Genomic DNA, 20,220 nt, shown 5'->3' on the forward strand with positions numbered 1-20,220 from the left:
CCTTATATTTGAAGAAGAGATCATCTACGGACTTCTCTAGAGCAAAGTCAATGCCTGGCTTCAATGCCTCAAAGGGTAGGATGACTTCTTGTTAGGGGCTAATGTAGCTGGTAATTTTCAGTTGAAGCCAATGCTCATGATCATTTTGAAAATCCTAGGGCCCTTCAGAATTATGCTAAATCGACTCTGCCTTTACTCTACAAATAACGAGGCAAAGTGTGGTGGCTCATGCCTGTAATCCCAGCAGTTTCGAAGGTTAAAGCAGGTGGATAGCTTGAGCCCATGGGTTGGAGCCCAGCCTGGGTAATGTGGTGAAACCCTGTCTCTACAAAAATTACAAAAATTAGCTGGGTATGGCAGTGTACACCTGTGGTCCCAGCTACTTGGGAGGCTGGTATGGGAGGATCACCTGAGCCTGGGAGGTTGAGGCTGCAGTGAGCCAAGATGATGTCATTGCACTCCAGCCTGGGCGACAGAATGAGACCCTCTTTCAAAACAAACAAACAAACAAACAAACAAACAAAACAAAGCCTGGATGGCAGCACATCCGTTTGCAGCATGGTTTACTTAATATTTTAGGCCCACTGCTGAGACCCCCTGTTCAGAAAAAAAGATTCCTTTTATTTTTATTTTTTTGTTTTTTGAGATGGAGTCTTGCTCTGTCACCAAGGCTGGAGTACAGTGGTGTGATCTCAGCTCACTGTAACCTCCACCTTCCTGGTTCAAGCAATTCCCCTGCCTCAGCCTCCCAAGTAGCTGGGATTATAGGCATGTGCCACCATGCTCAGCTAATTTTTTTGCATTTTTAGTAGAGACCGGTTTTCACCATGTTGGTCAGGCTGCTCTTGAGCTCCTGACCTTGTGATCTGCCTGCCTCGGCTTCCTAAAGGGCTGGGATTACAGGTGTGAGCCACTGCACCCAGCCAAAAGGTTCCTTTCAATGCATTACTATTCATTAACAAAGAACCTGGTCACCCTAGACCTCTGATGAAGATGTTCAAGAAGATAAATGTTTTCATGCCTGCTCGCACAACATCCATTCTGCAACCCATGGATCAAGGAGTAATTTTAATTTTTCAGTCTTACTATTTCAGAAATACATTTCATAAAGCTATAGCTGTGATAGACGGTGATTCCTCTAATGGATCTGGGCAAAGTAAGTTGAAAACCTTATGGAAAGGATTCACCATTTTAGAGCAACTGAGAACATTGGTGACTCATGGGAGGGAGTTAACACATCAACATGAACAAGAGTTTGAAAGAGGTCGATTCCAACTCTCATGGATGACTTTGAGGGGTTCAAACCTTCAGGGGAGGAAGTCACTAAATTAGAATCAGAAGTAGAGGTGGAAGATGTGACCGAATTGCTGCATTCTCCTGATTGAACTTGAATGGATAGGAACTAGCTTCTTATGGATGAGCTAAGAAAGTGGTTTCTTGAGATGGAAACTACTCCTGGTGAAGATGCTGGGAACACTGTTGAAATGATAACAAAGAATTTAGAATATTGCATAAGCTTAGTTAATAACGCAGCAGTAGAGTTTGAGAGGACTGATTCCAATTTTCAAAAAAGGTTCTACTGTCAGCAAAATGCTATCAAACAGCATTGCATGCTACAGAGAGAAATCTTTCCTAAAAGGAAGAGTTAACTGGTACCACAACCTTGATTGTTGTCTTATTTTAAGAAATTGCCCGGTGGCTCAAGCCTGTAATCCTAGCACTTTGGGAGGCCGAGGCAGGTGGATCACGAAGTCAAGAGATCAAGACCATCCTGGTCAACATGGTGAAACCCCGTCTCTACTAAAAAAAAAATACAAAAAATTAGCTGGGCATGGTGGCGCGTGCCTGTAATCCCAGCTACTCAGGAGGCTGAGGCAGGAGAATTGCCTGAACCCAGGAGGTGGAGGTTGCGGTGAGCCGAGATCCCACCATTGCACTCCAGCCTGGGTAACAAGAGCGAAACTCCGTCTCAAAATAAATAAATAAATAAATAAAAAGAAAAAAAATTGCCACAGCCACCCCAGCCCTCAGCAACCACCAACCTCATCAGTCCAGGGTGACGATAGGAATCGCTGAAGATTCAAATGATTATAAGCATTTTTTAGTAATAAAGTTTTTTTAAAAATTAAGGTGTATATATACATATATATTTTAGATATAATGCTTTTGCACACTTGTGTATAGTCTCAACATAACTTTTGTATTTCCTGGGAAACAAAATTCGTGCCACTCACTTTACTGGGGAGGTTTGAAACTCAACCCGCAATATTTTCGCGGTATGGCTGTAATTGTGACAATGCTGCAAAGAAGAGCAGAGCATGAAGGGAGGTCGGGGTCGGGAAGGCCACACTTACTCAGCGGAGGCCTGGAGGACCACAAGACCCTGTCAATGTGTTGTGTGTGGTGGAGGTGCTAGCGGCAGAAGAGGGGGTGCTGGTCAGGGGTTGCAGCAGGGTGGTCCCAGGGTATCGAGAATCTACCCACCCTGGGGCCAATGGGCAGGGGCGGGGGCGGGTTGGAGAAGGGGGAAGAGTCTCCACAGGGTGCAGGGCCTGCGGACTCTGTGCAGGTTCGGATTATGACACATCCGCTGGCACTGAACCCCTCTGATGCCAGCCGGCCCAGCCACGCTTGTGTCCAGGGCCAGCCCATGGGGGCCACGGAGGGCTGCCGGATGGACAGGCAGGGAATACGGGCACTTCCTCGGGCGGAGGCTGGCTCGCCCCTGGGAAGCCGGCCTAAGCGACTGCCCTCCTCTCCCTCCCCAGGGGCTGGAGACCTGCAAACCAGCAACCCAGAGCCAACGCCGGGAGCGGGCGGCACGCCCCCTCTTCGCCCCTAAGGTCCGGGATCTGTCAGGGGGCTGGGGCGAGGTTACGACGGTGGGCGAGAGGGCCAGGTAGGCTCAAAGACACCTGGAGGAGGCCTTTGGCAGGCTAGAGGGGCCCTCGGAAAAGGTGCGGATGCACTTCCGGTCCCGCAGCCTCCGCGAGGGTCTGGAGGCGCGGCGCGGAGCGGAGCGGGTTGTGTGTTGCTGACCTCTGGCGGTTGCCCTGCGGGACTTCGCGTCCTGTTTACGTCCAGGCGCGGTATGTGTCACTTCGGCGGTGGAGCCCTCAGTAAGGGCGTGGGTCCGGGCCGCGGGAAGGAAGTGCGAAGGGCTCTGCTTTCTTCTTTCCCCATCGCAGCTGTTTCCCACTCGCGTGCTGAGCCCATCACCACCACTCGGCTCACGCCCCTGGGAGTTTTCACGGCATAAGCCCAGCAAGGGCATCATTTTGGTTGTCCTGCGGCGTTTTGGGGTACTCCTTTATTGCTAAGCTTATTCGCACCTTCCATGGTGGGCAGGACAGTGAATTGAGTTTTTTACACTGGGCCCTAGTGGGTCTATGTTCCCGTACGATGTCATGACTTCTGATTCTATAGATGGCCCAGAATTTTGAGCAAGTGGGCGCTGACCTGAGGCTTCTGTTTATCTGCTGTGATTCCTTTACTGGGGTTCTCTAGTCCGGATGCATCAGAGCTCCCCTAAGTCTTGTTTGCCCTCTTTTCTGACTCTGGGTGATACGAGCTGTTCCCTCAGTATGTGCCACCTCTTGCTCACTGCCTCATCCCCAGCAGTAAGCAGTACCATTGAAATGGAAATATAGGGGAGAAACTGTTTCACTCTGCCTTTAGAGCAGGTAATAATCGTTTCACTTAGGGCTTACTTATGTTTCCTTTTTCTTTCTAGCTTTCCAGGTTCCTTCTGTTTTCCCGGAGGGGAGGGAACTCCCTCCACGCCAGCCTGGGTTCTCCACAGCCTGGCTCAAGGTTCACTATGCTAACTCCTAGCCTGCATCACATATGCCAGGTTGCAGTAAAGCCAGTGTAGGACATAAAAGGCAAACCTGGGTTCTTGTCCCAACGCTGCCAATTCATGGCATGACCCAGAACATTTTGTTTTACCCTTCTGGGCCTTTATTCTGATATGTCAAAATAGGAGATACTGAATTCAAGGTACTTGCCAGCAGTGAGATGCTGTTATAAAGGTATTGGGTTGTGCATTCACTAATTTGCCAAAAGATACGAGGGAATATAGTGTGAGAAGGTGGAGGGATAGGGTGGGAATTGGAATGATTGGCATTGACCTTCTAGCCAGTGGATGGCTCTATGCTGATCATTCTCAAGGCCACCAAGACCATCACTATTCTTATTTTGAGGACTTACCTTGAGCTAAGTATTACACTAAATTCGTGTATTTTGCTGTTTAATCGTTATAGCAATCCTTGTGGGTTTTCCCGAAGACCATTCCCACATTCAGAGATTCCATAGAAGAACTCAAGGGACTCAGAGTACAGTTTTAATCATGACCAAGATTGATTACAGCTGGATTGCTGGTCCCCAGCCCCTTGGGACGGTGGGGAGGGCAGCCACATGGGCTGAATTCTCAGGGGCAAGCCAGCCTCTGCCTGAGGAAGAGCCAGTATTCTCTGCCTGTCCATTTGGTGGGATACATATCCAGATCACAAGGGAAAAAGATATAGGTGGAATCTGGAGAAATCTTACGTGCAGGTTTCTGAGTTCTTTCTCCCTGCTATGAGAGATCACACAAAGCCTCCTCCTCCTAGCAATGAAAATGCAGCAACATATGGGCCATGTTTCTACCTAGGGAACCACAGCAATTAGTGAGTGCCCAAGGTTTTTACTGGGGGACTGGTCATGGAGGCACCTTCTGCCTAGCGTGTACCAAAATTCCAGACTCCTAGAAGGAAACCAGAAGTTCATTATAAATCATGTTTTACAAATAGTCAAGGTATAATGAACTGCTCTTATTGGTTAAATGTTGACTGGATGCACTTTGAAAGTGAAGTTCCCAGACACTAGCCAGGGGCCTACCTTGCAAGCAGGCATTTTTTTGGTCTCAGACTTGCTATGTTAGTGATTTTATGCACCAACCATATGAAGCAATAATGCCCTCATTTTATAGAGGAGAAAATTGAGATTTCAAGGGCTAGTAACTTGTCTAGAGTTGCACCACTAGCAAGTGATACAGCCAAGAGTCTAATCGTCTGTTTACCTCAGAATTTGAGCTCTTCATCCACTGCCATAGTGCCAGTCCAGGGCCTTCCTTAAGTCCTTTTTCCTTGTTCTTTCTGCCTGAAATGTTCTTTCCTTAACTTTTGGTATAACTGGTATGGTTTGGCTGTGTCACCACCCAAATCTCATCTTGAATTGTACTCCCATAATTCCCACATGTTGTGGAAGGGACCCAGTGGGAGATAATTGAATCATGGGGCAATTTCCCTCATACGGTTCTCATGGTAGTAATTCTCATGAGATCTGATGGCTTTGTAAGGGGAAACCCCTTTTGCTTGGTTCTTATTCTCTCATCTGCCACCATGTAAGATGTGCCTTTTGCCTTCTGCCATGATTGTGAGGCCTCCCTAGCTGTGTAAAACTGTGAGTCCATTAAACCTCTTTTTCTTTGTAAATTACCCAGTCTCGGGTATGTCTTTATCAGCACTGTGAAAACAGACTAGTACAACTGTTTTTTTAAATTTATTCATTTCTTTAGAGATAAGATCTCACTACATTGTCCCGGCTGGCCTCCAACTCTTGGCCTCAGGCAATCTGCCTACCTCAGCCTCCCAAGTAGGTGGGACTGCAGGCATGTGCCATATGTCTCACTTGGTTTCTTTAAATTATTCAGGTCTCAACTCAGATTTCACCTTATAAAAAGGCCCTCCCTGACTATTGTATGTAAAGTAGTCTCTTTTAAAGTTACTTTGTATCATTACCCTATTTTAGTTTCATCAAAACATTTATTATTATGAAATTTAATATTTCATAATTATTTATTATGAAATTATTGTGAAATGGTCTAGTGTCTTTGTTGATTCTCTATAGTCAATTTTCGTCTGGGCATAGTGGCTCGCACCTATAATCTTAGCACTTTGGGAGGCTGAGGTGGGTGGATCACCTGAAGTCAGGAGTTTGAGACCAGCCTGGCCAACATGGTGAACCCAGTCTCTACTGAAAATACAAAAATTAGCCGGTTGTGGTGGTGCACACCTGTAATCCCAGCTACATAGGAGGCTGCCTCAGCTTTATCTACAGCTGTCTTGGTAAATTACTTTACCACCTATACCACCAGCCCCAGATAGTTGCTATTTGTGACAATCAGCTTTCCTGAGTCAGTGTGTGGTGGCATCACAATAAACTCTTTAAAATCAAGGACTATGTCTTGTCCATTGCTGTATCCTCAAAACTTAGCACATTGCCTGGCACATAGTAAATGCTCTATAAATGTTTGTTGAATGGACAAATAATTCTCCAATTCCATCTCTGATTACTGTTGCAGGCATTCAGTCTTATTTTTGAGTTAAGAACATTGGGGCTCAGAGGTGAGAGGAACTCTCCCTTGGGCACACATTTATTAAGTGGTAGAGCCAAACATTTAGTACAGCCAGTTTGTTTGTGCCAGCTTTACTGCTCAGTGGGTCAGAGAAACCTAAAATGGGAGAAATTGGAACTAGAGAAACAAGTTGTCCATATGCAGTTCCATAGTTCATATCAATAAATAATTTAATGCAGGCTTAGCATATGCAAGGTAGTATCTTAGTCTTAGGGAGATAAAGATCAATTGGAGTTTTAAATCATCCTTCAAGGATCTCATTGATTAAATGGGATAACTACTGAATATCAGATGTACAAACTAAAGCAGTATGAGCCAAATGCCAGTGGATTCTGAGATCAGTGTCACATTTTGTTGGGGGAAAGGGAACAGGGTCAGAAAGGGGTTTATAAAAAATAAGCCATTTGAGTTGGGCTAGTAAGGATATATAGGGTCAGGTTGTGAATGGAAATGTAAGGTATTTCAGGCAAACACTGATGAGGACTTTTTGCTTCTTAGTTCAGCTAAAATCTGGGTTTTTGTCTCATGACCAGGAAAAATTAGGCACATGGACACATTGAAAGGTGAGGAGAGTAGAATTTATTGAAAAGAAGCTCTCAGCAAAAAAAAAAAAGGGGGTCTTGCCAATAGGCTTCCACCTCACAGATTGAATACCAGGCCCCCGCCCCCACACCAGTTGAAGAGGCCAGGCTTCTCCCCACTGCATAAGGTATGAATTCCAGGTAGCTACACCCCATTCTCCCAGTGCACAGGTAGGCCCTTAGTCTGAGCCACTCCACATTGATTTATTTCTCTTACCGCACATGCGTTAAGGGACAGAATATTTCACCGTGGGCATGTTTAGGCAAGCCCCCTGTACACAGTGACCTGAGCAGCATTTGGCTGTCTCATTTCTATCAACTCGATGGAGAAAGGCATCTAAAGAGCTGGTGAGATATGCTTAAAGAAGAAAGTCCAGTTCATCTGATGTATTAACGCAGGTACAACTCAGGCTGGCCTGAAGCCTAGAACTCTAATGAACATGATATCCAGGAAACTGACCTTCAATCCACATGCACACCAAACACTCAAGAAAATATTAGCGTTGTTAATAGTTACAGTAGTCCCACCTTGTCTGCAGGGGATACATCCCAAGATCCCCAGTGGATACCTAATACCATGGATAGTACTGAACTCTATATATCCTATACATTTTCCTGCATATATATATATATGTATACACACACACACACACACACACACACACACACGATAAAGCTTAACTTATAAATTAGGCACAGTAAGAGATTTACAAAAATAATTCATAATAAAATAGAACTATTATAACAATATGCTGTAATACAAGTTACGTGGTGAATTGTGGTCTGTCTCTAAAAATGCTTTATTGTACTGTACTCACCCTTCTTGTGATCTGTCAGTATGATAACTGTGACAGCTATCAAGTGCTAATGGTCAGGTAGTATATACAGTGTGGATATGCTAGACAAAGGGATAATTCACGAGCTGGGTGGTGTGAAAGGAAAATAACAACTTGGGACCCAATTCACTATGCTGAAAGGAAAAAGTCAAGCTAAAAGCTGAGTCAGGACTTTTTCCTTTTGTTCCTAAGCGGATAACTGCAGATAAAAGGTAAAAAAATCTCCACAGGTAGCTACTGTATGTTCACCTTATCTTATGTAACCTGCAGATTTACTTAGCGTGAGATGAATACATAATTAAATATTCCCCTATCTGCTTCTTTTCTCTTATAAAGTGGATTCATTAATGACCTCTCTTTCCCCTGCAGCCTGCTTTTCCCCTTTAAATATTGAACACTTCAATGTCATCTTTGGGAAAAGACACAGACCTGTCTCCTGGGTGTGCCCTTAACCTTGGCAAAATAAACTTCAGAATTGATTAAGTCCTTTTTCAGATACTTTTGGTTTACAGTGGGATGGAGCAGGATGGTGTGAGATTTCATAACACTACTCAGAACAGCATGCAATTTAAAACTTATGAATTATTTTTGAAATTTTCCATTTAATATTTTCAGACCATGACTCACTGTGGATAACTGAAACCACAGAAAGTGAAATTGCAGATAAGAGGGGACCAATGCATTTGCAAGTGTGAACAATGTGATCTTAATGCCATGGTTTCTAGAGTAGCTTGGAGAGTGTAAGTTCCCCCACCCACTGCAACCCAAGGCAAGGAGAACTTTGTAGAGTACTTGGTTGAACTTCCTCTGCGTTCCACTGCAGTCAAGCAGTATCTTCAGCAATAATGCACCTTCATGGGGAATTTGAGGGCTAGGAAAGCTTGACTTTCCATGAAGAGACTGGAGTAGTATCCTTTGCCCGTGTGTGATGTCACCTTCCTGTCAATCACTATCATCCTTGTGACAGTTGTGCAATAGGATCTGGCAAATAGCTGGAAGATGGCTTGGTGTCTATTCTGGGTGTCTTGAATTCATCTGAGGCATGGATCTCATTTGACAGGCACTGGAGAACTACTGAGGACTTTTGAGCAGAGAAGTTGGTGGAAGAGGAAGCGCTAAGAATCCATCTCAACCACTTAGGGAGCGTTGTACTGGCAGAACTGTCTAAAGTGACTATTTTGTAACTCCGGGATCTATTTGAATCCTTGCACTGAGTCCGTTCCTGGGTGGCGGCCACAACACCCAGGTTGGTGGTTTTTTATTAGTCAAAGCTGAGCCAATTTATTGATCTGGGTGATGCCAACTGATCCATCAAGTGCAAGGTCTGCAAAATATCTGAAGCACTGGTCTTAGGTTTTACAATAATGATTTTATTCTCAGGAGCAATTTGGGGAGGGTCAGAATCTTGTAGCCTCCAGCTTATGACTACTAAACCATAATTTATTTTCTTTTCCTTCTTTCCGTCCGTCCTTCCTTCCTTCTTCTTTTTTGAACGGAATCCCACTCTTGTCACCCAGGCTAAAGTGCAGTGGTGCCATCTCGGCTTACTGCAACCTCTGCTGCCCGGGTTCAAGCAATTCTCCTGCCTCAGCCTCTCAAATAGCTGGGATTACAGGCACCTGCCACCATGCTTGGCTAATTTTTGTATTTTTAGTAGAAATGGGGTTTTACCATGTTGGCCAGGCTGGTCTCGAAATCCTGACCTCAGGTGATCTGCCTGCCTCAGCCTCTCAAAGTACTGGGATTTACAGCCACCACGCCTGTCCCTAAACCATAATTTCTAATCTTGTGGCTAATTCGATAGTCCTATGAAGGCAGTCTAGTCCCCAGGCAAGAAGGAGGTTTGTTTGGGGAAGGGCTGTATCATCTTTGTTTTAAACTATAAACTAAGTTTCTTCCAAAGTTAGTTCAGCCCATGCTCAGGAATGAACAAGGACAAGTTGGAGGTTAGAAGCAAGATGGAGTTGGTTAGGTCAGATCTGTTTCACTGTATCAGTTATAATTTTGCCATGGCAGTTTTAATATATTAGTAAAATGTTCCATACAGCAGACAAGTTAAACAATAATAAACATTACATGCCTAATAATAGACTCTCAAAATACATGAAGCAAAAATTGACAGAATTGAGGGATAAATACATTTTTATGATAATAGTTGGAGACTTATTTACCTCATTTCCAATAATGGATAGATCATTTGGACAGAGGATAAGGAGGAAAATAGAGAATCTGAACAATGCAATAGCCAATTACTTAACAGATAAATATAAAACACTCCACCCCAAAACAGCAGAAATCATAGGCTGAGCTGGGTGAATCACTTGGGACCAGGAGTTTGAGAACAGCCTGGCCAACATGGTGAAACACTGTCTCTACTAAAAATACAAAATATAGCCGGGCCTGGTGGTGTGTGCCTGTAATCTCAGCTATTAGGGAGACTGAGGCAGGAGAATCGCTTGAGCCCATGAGGCAGAGGTCGCAGTGAGCCAAGATCGCACCTGTACACTCCAGCATGGGCAACAGAGTGAGACTTTGTCTTTAAAAAAAAAAAAAAAAGATTAAGTTTCAACATGAATTTTGGAAGGACAGAGTCAGACCATAGCATTCTGCCTCTGGCCCCCCAACATTCACATCTATCTCACAGGCAAAATACATTCATTCCATTCCAATAGCTCCATAAGTCTTTTTTTTTTTTTTCATTAAAAATTTTTTTTTATAGAGACAGGGTCCTACTATATTGCCCAGGCTGGTCTTGAACTCCTGTCCTCAAGTGGTCCTCCTGCCTCAGCCTCTGCACCAACTCAAAAGTTTAGAGTCCAGACTCTCATCTAAATCCAACCTGAGTGAGACTGCAAGGTGTGATTCATCCTGAGGCAAAATTTCCTGTGAAATTGAACAAGTTATGTGCTTCTAAAATACTGTCAACTGAAGAATGATGAAGTTCATATATTTGGAAAGGAAGCCTTTATTTCTGATAAAGGATTGCAGCTTACAAGGTGGCCATTCTGACTGGCTGGGAGGCATAGCCTCCACCCAGAAGCCAGAAACAGATACTTTGAGGGAGGGGGAAAAGGAATAGGAATTTATGCTGAGCAAGATAGCCAAATATACATATTCAATACGCTATAGGAAGTGTGATGAGTAGTTTTGAGGAGGCATGTGCGCATGCACAATTGATCTTCATGCTTCTCCATGGGACCCATATTAAAAAATGGCAGCATTAGCATGATCTGAAGGTGAAGTTTTTGGTTCTCTGATGTCAAATGGTGAAGCAGAGGATGTGCTTCACCCTTACTGTGCATTTTCCACAGAATGGCCTGAACCACTCCATGGTTGGTGGTTTTTTATCAGTCAAAAAAGGAGTGATGGCATTAGGCAGTTGGTTGATGTCAGTGGAGGAAGATTTTGAAAGGTCTGGTTTCTGTTTACTTTTAGGGAAGAAAGCTTAATTGTGGTCAGCAAAGGAGGGGGTATAATGAGGTGAGACTGACCATGGCCAAGAACTCAGTTTTCAAGGTTACTCTGATTCTCTTGGCCAAGAGATGGTCCTTTCAGTCACTTGTGGGCCATAGAATTTTATTTTTAGTTTACAATACAATGGTGGGACAAGCATAGGATAAATAGTCCCATTCTGAAAGGGAGAAGTAGGAAAGAAAGAGAGGATAACAGGTCCCAATAAGTCCAAAACCCAATAGGGAAAACGACATTAAATCTTAAGTCTGGAGAATAATCTTCTTTGACTCTATGTCCCCACTTCTGGACACATTAGGGTGGGGAATGGGTCCCCAAGACTCCAGGCAGCCTTGCCCCAGAGCTTTGCTGAGTACAGCTCACAAAGTAGCTCTCCTGGGTTAGAGTCTTCTAACTGTGGCGTTTCTAGATATAGTTGCATGCTGGGGCTCAACCAGTCTAGGATATTGGGGGCAGCCCTGATCCTATGTTCACTGGGCACTTCCCTAGTGGGGGCTCTCTGTGGTGGCCCTGCCCCTGGGGCACTCCTCTGCCTGGGCCCTGAGGCTATCTGGGGCATTTAAAATTTAATGATCTAGCTATACCCCCATAGCTCTTGCACTCTGAGCATTTGGACAGTTAGCTCCATGATGCTGCCATGATTCTCCTTCTGTGACTTCTGGAGGAGCAGCACAAGCAGTGCCTGGGCCTGCTTGTGCCATAGCTGGGGCAGCCAAATGGAAATGTCAGGAACAAAGCCTTGAAATTATTCTGTTCCTGTGGCTCTGGTATTTGGGGCTTGTGATGGGTGGGGACTGAACTGCCAGCCACACAATTGAGTCGTAAAGGGAACTCTCGACCAACAGTTTGGGATATTGGACCTACATAGGAGTCAATAGGCTATATAGGTACCCTACCTTCCTATTGAGGGTACTACTCATAATGGGCATTGTCCTTTTTTGTTGGGGAGTATAATATAGAGGTTACAATCATTGGCTACAGATGACAATAAATAGGCTAAAATGTTTTATGTGCAAGGCAATCAGTAAAACTTCATGATTTAGAAACAAATCAGGAAAACTTCATGATTCAAAAACAAATCACTGGCTGGGCACAGTGGCTCATGCCTGTAATCCCAGCACTTTGGGAGGCCAAGGTGGGCAGATCACAAAGTCAGGAGTTAGAGACAAGCCTGGCTATCATGGTGAAACCCTGTCTCTACTAAAAAATACAAAAATTAACTAGGTATGGTGGCCCATGCCTGTAATCCCAGCTACTTAGGAGACTGAGGCAAAAGAATCACTTGAACCTGGGAGGTGGAGGTTGCAGTGAGCTGAGATTGCATCACTGCACTCCAGCCCTGGTGACAGAGCAAGACTTGGTTTGGGGAAAAAAAAAATCATTGTCCTTTTCAACGTCAGCAGGTTACATATTAATCAGTACATCAACAGTTTGGGAAACTAATAATAAAATTTGGGAATTCATGACAAGATTGTTTACTCTGAAACAGGATTTAGCCATGAACCACAAGACCTTCCTCAGGTGTTTAATTTGGAAGCCTGCCAAATGTGATCTGTAGGATATCACCTTAATCTGAGAATATCTTGATTTCATCTTTGTTCCAGAAGGATATTTTCACTGGGCATAGAATTCTGGGTTGACAGTTCTTTTCTTTCTCAATTTAAAAAACACTGTGCCACTTCCATATGTGCATGTTTACATACACCCTCAGTATTCAGCCAGGTGTTTGACAACTCTGTCTTACCTTTCACTTTCTGCTTGCACAGACCCTCAGAGTCAGCCCAAGGTGAGATCTTAAAGCTTTCTCATATCTTTCCTGGACATATGCACAGCTCTATGCATATATGTGGACATCGATATTTCTAGGTGTTGGAAATAGATGCTCGGTGCAGCAAAGAAAAATTAGCACTGAGACAAAGGATCTTTCAGCAATGCAATTTTTACTTCCTGGACTGCAGGAAGGGTACCCTCACTAACCATCATGCTATGAGAGTACAATGAATAAAGGCAAATTTATCCCTTACGCATTTGGGGGCATCCTTACTGCTGTGTTTGATTTCTGTTGGCTGGAGCCAGACTTCATGCTCTGAACTAAAACCTGATTGGCTAACAACTTAAAACTTTTCTAAACAGGTAAAAGCAATGGAGAGCTGGGACATGCCTGTGAGCACGTCCAGCAAAAAATATTTTGGTTAAAGTACAAGGATACAGAATATATTATGTGCCTTTATGCATGGCATATGTAACAGCTACATAGGATAGGGCTTAACAACGAGTTATTAGCACATTTGTGATTTATTTATTTATTTTTTAAATAGGAAACTTTAAAAAGGAACTTTTCTATTTCCCACACTAGGAATATGTCAGAGCTATTCAAAGCCTGTATGTACATCTCATTTTCCAGGTTCTCCTTTTAAGCTCGTTCATTAGCCTGTGATTTATTCCAATTTTTATCCATCACCTTAGGCCGCTGCAAAATTGAACAATTAACCCTAAATGTTTTTGACTGACTCCCTCATGAAAAAGCCTTTTGCACTGAGTGAGCTCCAAGTTGGGTCAAATAAAGACAGCCTTGCAAGTGGGGTTTTCCAGGGAACCACTAGACAGGTCAAATAATGACAGTTCTCCAGAAATAAGGCTTTGAAGGAACTCCAACCACATCTTCCCCCTTTGGTGGCTGCCAGGTTGCTGATTTTCACTATGATTGTGGGCTGTTGCTGTTCAAGGATACTGCAAAACTGGAGAGTGGGGATGGGAATAGGGCAAGTTAAAACACCACAAAACGTGTTGCTTCTACCAAGATTCAGCTGTTTTCTTAAATAAATGATCTCTAGGTTGATATAAACCTGAGGTTAACTTCTAGAATCTCCTGAAAAAGTTGATTCTGACAATTCTTTTTTGCTAGTTTTCTAAGTCACCTTTTTTTAGAAGAGAAAACTTTTAGAGGTCCCTATTCTGCCATTTTCACTAATGTCACCACCCTGTAAGGTTTTTGGAAAATGTTTTGTGCCAATTTCTGATTCTAGACAAGATGGCATATTCCCATTTCTTGCTAGTCTTTCCTCTTACAACTATGAAACTCTGAGATTATACAACAAAGAAACATAAGAAAATTCTGAAATGTTGAAAGAAGAAAGTGGACTGGCTAGGGACTTTGGGACTTGAGGAACAACATAGCAGTGAACTCTCTGGGTTTTCTTTTTCCCTCTCATATCTCACAGATGGAGCACTGAGGAAACCTGCAACCTAGAACGGCCAATAGGCACACACCAAAAAATGTTTCAATAGAAGCCTCCTCTTGGGCCAGGCATGGTGGCTCATGCCTGGAGTCCCAGCACATTGGGAGGCTGAGGCAGGTGGGTTACTTGAGGTCAGGTGTTCAAGATCAGCCTGGCCAACATGGTGAAAACCTGTCTCTACTAAAAATACAAATATTAGCTGGGCATAGTGGCAGGTGCCTATAATCCCAGCTACTCAGGAGATTGAGGCAGGAGAATCGCTTGAACCAGGAGGCAGAGGTGGCAGGGACCCGAGATTGCATCATTACACTTCAGCCTGGGCAACAAGAGCAAAAGCCCCTCTCAAAAAAAAAAAAAAAAAAATCCCGAGCTAAGGGCTGAGTGGGACACTTGATCTCACAAGTTCCGCATTTGGCCCTCTTCCAAGTGTGTTTTGCTTCTTTTAATAATCCTTTGCCTCTGCTTAAAAACCTGCCTCAGTCTGTCAGTTGAAATCTCTCCTCTGAGAAGACAAGGGTTGGGATCAGTTCAGATTCACCAATTATTGAGGACTTGCCGCCAGTAACACTTTCACAAAGTTCAGGAGTGGGAGAAGGCCCCAACTACAAGAGACATAACCACATAATTAATTTTTCTCTATTTTTTTCCCCTCCTTTGCTTAACCCTGGGAAACTGAACTGTTGCAGTTTGACAGTAGGAAATAAGAGCTGGGGGTGGGAAACTGATACCGTGTGTGTGTATATGTGTGTGTGTGTGTGTGTGTGTGTGTGTGTGTGTGTGTTACCACCCAGCTGTGATAATTAGATTTGGGCAATTACAGATAATGATTATAGTGGTCATAAATCATAAATATGAGAGGACAACTCCTAAGGTGGTCTTGGCATGGCCCGCATGTCGGAGGGTAGGAGACATTCTAGGATGCTACAAGTTATATAAGAAAGGAACTACTGAACTAATTCGGGATGAGTCTGAGTGTATGGTGTGGGTAAGACACAGGAGAGTTGGGAAATATGTGGAGTGATTTTTGCAGGGACTAGTCATATTGATTGTGTAGCTGTGGAAAGAGAGGAACAACAGCCCTGGTTGGTAAGAAGAGAACACCTTAGACTCTGGGTTGTCAGGGGCAGAGGTGTAACCACCCAACAGGTTTGCCTTGCCTGCCGCCTAGACAGAGCTGATTTGTCAAGACATGGTAATTGTAATACAGAAAGAGCAGAGAATTCATGCAGAGCCAGTGTATGGAAGACTGGAGTTTTTATTATGACTTAAATCAGTCTCCCTGAAAACTCGGGGGTTGGGGTTTTAAAAGATTATTTGGTGGGTACGGAGTTGGAAAGTGGAGCGTCCTGATTGGTCGGGTCAGAGATGAAATCATAGGGACTTGAAGCTGTCCTCTTGCATTGAGTTAGTTCCTGGGTGGGGGCCCTAATACCAGATGAGACAGTTTACTGATCTGGGTGGTGCCAGCTGATCCACTGAGTGCAGGGTCTGCAAAACATCTCAAGCACTGATCTTAGGTTTTACAAGAGTGATATTATCCCCAGGAACAATTTAGGGAAGTTCAGAATCCTCCAGCCTCCAGCTGCATGACTCTTAAACCCTAATTTCTAATCTTGTGGCTAATTTGTTAGTCCTGTAAGGGCAGTCTAGTCTCCAGGCAGGAAGGGGGTTTGTTTCGGGAAAGGGCTGTTACCATCTTTGTTTCAAAGTTAAATTATAAACTGAGTTCCTCCCAAAGTTAGTTTGGCCTCTGCCCAGGAATGAACAATGACAGCTTGGAGGTTAAAAGCAAGAGGGAGTCGGTTAATTCAGATCTCTTCCACTGTCATAATTTTCTCAGTTATAATTTTTGCAAAGGTGGTTTCAGAAGGAAGGCCCATTAATTTCTGTTAGCTACTGTCTGCAGGATATCTGACCGATTTAACCTGGACTTCTGCTATCGCTATCAACTTGACCACTGGACATCAAACAATCTTAATTTTAAAACTTTTAGAATCTTCCCAAAGCCTCACTAAGATACAACATAACAAAGTTAACTTTCTGAAAATTTATATTATTCCCTTTAGCGTCATTCTGTTATCACTGGACTGTTTTGTACATTTTTCGCAGGCCACTCATTGTTCTAAATTCTCTAGCATGACTGAGAGTGGACAATGGTATTGTTTTGGATTTCCTGCTGGTTAGCTCAGGCATGATATGTGCCATTACCAACATCTCTTGCCTCACCTGCATTCAGCCCTGCATTCAATCTGGATTGGGAACCTCTCTACCATCCAGTGGGCCTGATTAAACTACAGGTACTTGTGATCTTAGTTACTCTGATTTAATGTTGCCTACAAGAAATGGAATGGATCCAGTCTAAGCCTTCATCAGTACAATTAATTAGAGTATCTGATGAACTTATGTGGCAGCTTATGCTCCTAAGAATTCTTAACCATATGTGTGATAGGTTGGGAGGTAGAGTTGTAGGGGAATGACTCTGCATGGTACCCTGGCAATCTTGGATATATCTACATAGGACACACAGGCAAAGGCATGAACAGTAGCTATTCTAAGTCTTAGCAGGTTGTCCTGTGATCCTCCAAAACACAAGAGGATAAGAGGAGCTTTACAAGGTCATCCCTCACTCCCTTCCCTGTCTCCTGTAGGAGGCTGTCATGAGACAGTTTTTCATTGCCTCTGAGGTTCTGATGAAGCATGAGACTTTGTTCCCCCAGAAGGAAGTAGTGTTATAGTCTACAGTTATAACCTGAGTAGGGTGGGTCCTCCCAGGTCCACAACTCCACCTCCCAACCTATCAAACATATGGTTAAGAATTCTCAAGAATATGAGCCACCACATAAGTTCATCACTCAATCCAATGTGCATTGCAGGATACCCCATTTCCGAGAAGCCAATTTTAGACCGCAACACTGCTGCGGTCTAAAACTGGCTTCTCGGAAATGGGGTATCCTATAACTCGACATTGCAGTCATCCAGCTCCCTTTTGTTTCATGTCCTTCTTTTTAGCATGTAGGACAAGGACCTGGGGAGCTGGCCTATTTGGCTACTCTTCCTTTTGCTGTCTGTGTAAATAATACATTGTATGAGTCTAAAAATGGCTTATTGTATTTTTTTTTTTTTGAGATAGAGTCTTGCTCTATTGCCTAGGCTGGGGTGCAGTGGCATGATTTTGGCTCACATAAGATGTCCTGCTTCTAGTTAGCCCACCTGTAATTTCCCCAGGCCAACAACTTCCAGTAAGGGAATGCCTGAAGCCATTCCTTTTTTCCTCTATGAAGCTTTCCCCACTCTTCTGCTTTCAGTCTGCTGAATGCAGGTGATGAGGGCTGACTCTCTCGTCATATGTAGCGAGCTCTGAATAACTGTCTTTGTTCTCATTTGAGTAGTCTTTTATTTATACAACTTAAAAAAAAATTAATTTCCTGGCATGTTGTGTGATGTTAGGTAAGCCATTTTCTCTCTTTGGGCCTATCTTCAACTGAAAAGTTGGTTCAACATTTATTCATTCTTTTATTCTGTAAGCCAAAAATAAAATTCTAAGCCCCCTGACCATCTGAATGGATCTCTCCTCTTGGCCAAGAACATTCCTGAAAAACTGGTTCAGGCCAGATGGGAAAGAGGAGTTGGACATGCCTCATTACAACCCCCTCCCTTTTGAAATTCAGGCCCAGCTGACCAGCATTAACATTAATACAGACCTTAAGACTGGTAGAACAGCCTCTTTAAGTCTCACAGACCATCAGGTAGTGTGATAATCATAAGAAACATTTATAATCTATTCTCTTTCATTGCCTCTAAGGCTTCTCAGAAATGGGGTATCCTACAATGCACATTGGATTGAGTGATGAACTTATGTGGTGGCTCATATTCTTGAGAAATCTTAACCATATGTATGATAGGTTGGGAGGTGGAGTTGTGGACCTGGGAGGACCCACCCTACTCAGGTTATAACTGTAGACTATAACACTACTTCCTTCTGGGGGAACAAAGTCTCATGCTTCATCAGAACCTCAGAGGCAATGAAAGAGAATAGATTATATAACATGCAGATGGAGCTACAGGCTCCAACTGCATGTTAAAACCTTGGTCTCCAAAAGCCCTTATCTTTACTGAGACAGCCCTTTCTATTCATTCTAACTCTCTAGACAATAACTTGACTCTTGTCAACTGCTGCTCAGAAAATCTTTGAATCCACCTATGCTCTAAACGCCCCCCTCTTCCAGTTGTCCCACCTGTCCAGACTGAACCAATGTACATCTTACATGTATTAATTGATGTCTTGTGTCTTCCTAAAATGTATAAAACCAAGTAGCCCAGCCACGTTGGGCACATGTTCTCAGGATCTCCTGGGGCTGTGACACGGGCCACGGTCACTCATATTTGGCTCAGGATAAATCTCTTCAAATATTTTACAGTTTGACTTTTCGTGGACAATTCTACAAATATTCCTCAGCAGTTAAAGAAATTACTCCCCAGGAGGCTCTAGACATCAGGCGAATGTTAGAGGTACAAAGATGAGAATGCTGAAGACATAACATAAAACACTCGTCTGCTCTGGGAATGCAGAAACTGGTGAAAGGAGAGATAAATTAGCAGGTGCAGTCTAGTGAAGTACCCGCTACCTCCTATCAGCAGATAGCTGGGGTGCGGCGAGCTGGAGAGGAAGGGGTGCCCTGGAGCGCCCGGGAAAGATTCCTCTCCAGCCGCCTGCACCCCTATCCCGGTAGCGGCCCCTGAGATCGTGGGTCTCCAGGAGAACCGGACCCGCTTTCCTCTCCCTCCCAGGGCGAGAAAGGAGGACCACAAAGACGCGTCACTCTCCGCCATCCTAGAGCAACCGGAGCAGCCCGAGCCCCGGCCTCCAGGATGCTGGTCTGGCTGGCGCGTAGCGCGGGGAGTCTTGCGTGGGGTGGGCAGCGAGTGGAGTTGGGGTCTTACCCGGTGGCTGCAGGGCGCGGGGGTGCAGTGTCAGGCCTGCCCAGATCCAGAGCACTCCTCCCCGACCCCTGGACCTCCGGCCGGGTCTGGGGGCGGGGGTGCTCGCTTTCCCGGAGAGCGACCGCGGCCTTGGTGAGCAGGACACACCTCGGCCCTGCCCTCGAGCTGCTGCCGGGACAGCCCACGCTGCCCCGGACGTGCCTGGTGAGTGCGGGGCTGGAGCCTGGAAGCAGGCTTGGCCCTGCCCTGGGTTCTAGACCCCGAGACGGAGTGGTGCGGCCGCTGAGAAATGGGGGTACAACCCAGAATGGGGGGCCTCGAGGGACAGGCAGCAGAGCGGAGTCGACACCCCGGGACATGAGCCTCAAGGAGAGCAGACTTGGAACAGCACGGGGTTGAGCTGACTGCTGGGGCAGAGCGCACAGAGTGCCGTCGGGGGATGAATGGCCAGAATTTCAGAGCCAGCTTTAGAGCTGGTTATGTTTGAGCTGGATATTAGGTTGAAAAGGAATCTGCAGCGCAGGAGCAGGAGAGAAGTGGATATTCAGGCAAGAGTAGCTGCAGGTGCAAGGGCACAGAACTTACACAGTATGGAGACTGAGACCCTGAGGGAGGCAGTGCTGAGAATTACAGGAAGTCTCCATGGCTGGAGGTCAGCACTATTTGTTTCTCAAGGAAGAGGATGAGAGAAAAGGAAAGAACGTGCAGGAGCTGAGATTCCCAGAGATACAGAAAATGGGGACGTGGAGATTGGG

At 44.7% G+C, this 20,220-nt stretch overlaps 1 protein-coding gene across 1 annotated transcript in view; it reads left to right on the forward strand.

The window, feature by feature from the left end:
* Positions 1-2,988: 2,988 nt before the first annotated feature.
* The window catches only part of KRABD1 (KRAB domain containing 1), a 51,184-nt gene continuing 33,952 nt past the window's right edge, over positions 2,989-20,220 (forward strand). The window contains exon 1 of the mRNA XM_078350587.1: positions 2,989-3,089. The gene's annotated coding sequence lies outside the window, so the exon portion shown is untranslated. The remainder of the gene's footprint in view (positions 3,090-20,220) is intronic.

The sequence above is a fragment of the Callithrix jacchus genome, chromosome 15, assembly GCF_049354715.1.
Source record: "Callithrix jacchus isolate 240 chromosome 15, calJac240_pri, whole genome shotgun sequence".
Classification (NCBI taxonomy): domain Eukaryota; kingdom Metazoa; phylum Chordata; class Mammalia; order Primates; family Cebidae; genus Callithrix; species Callithrix jacchus.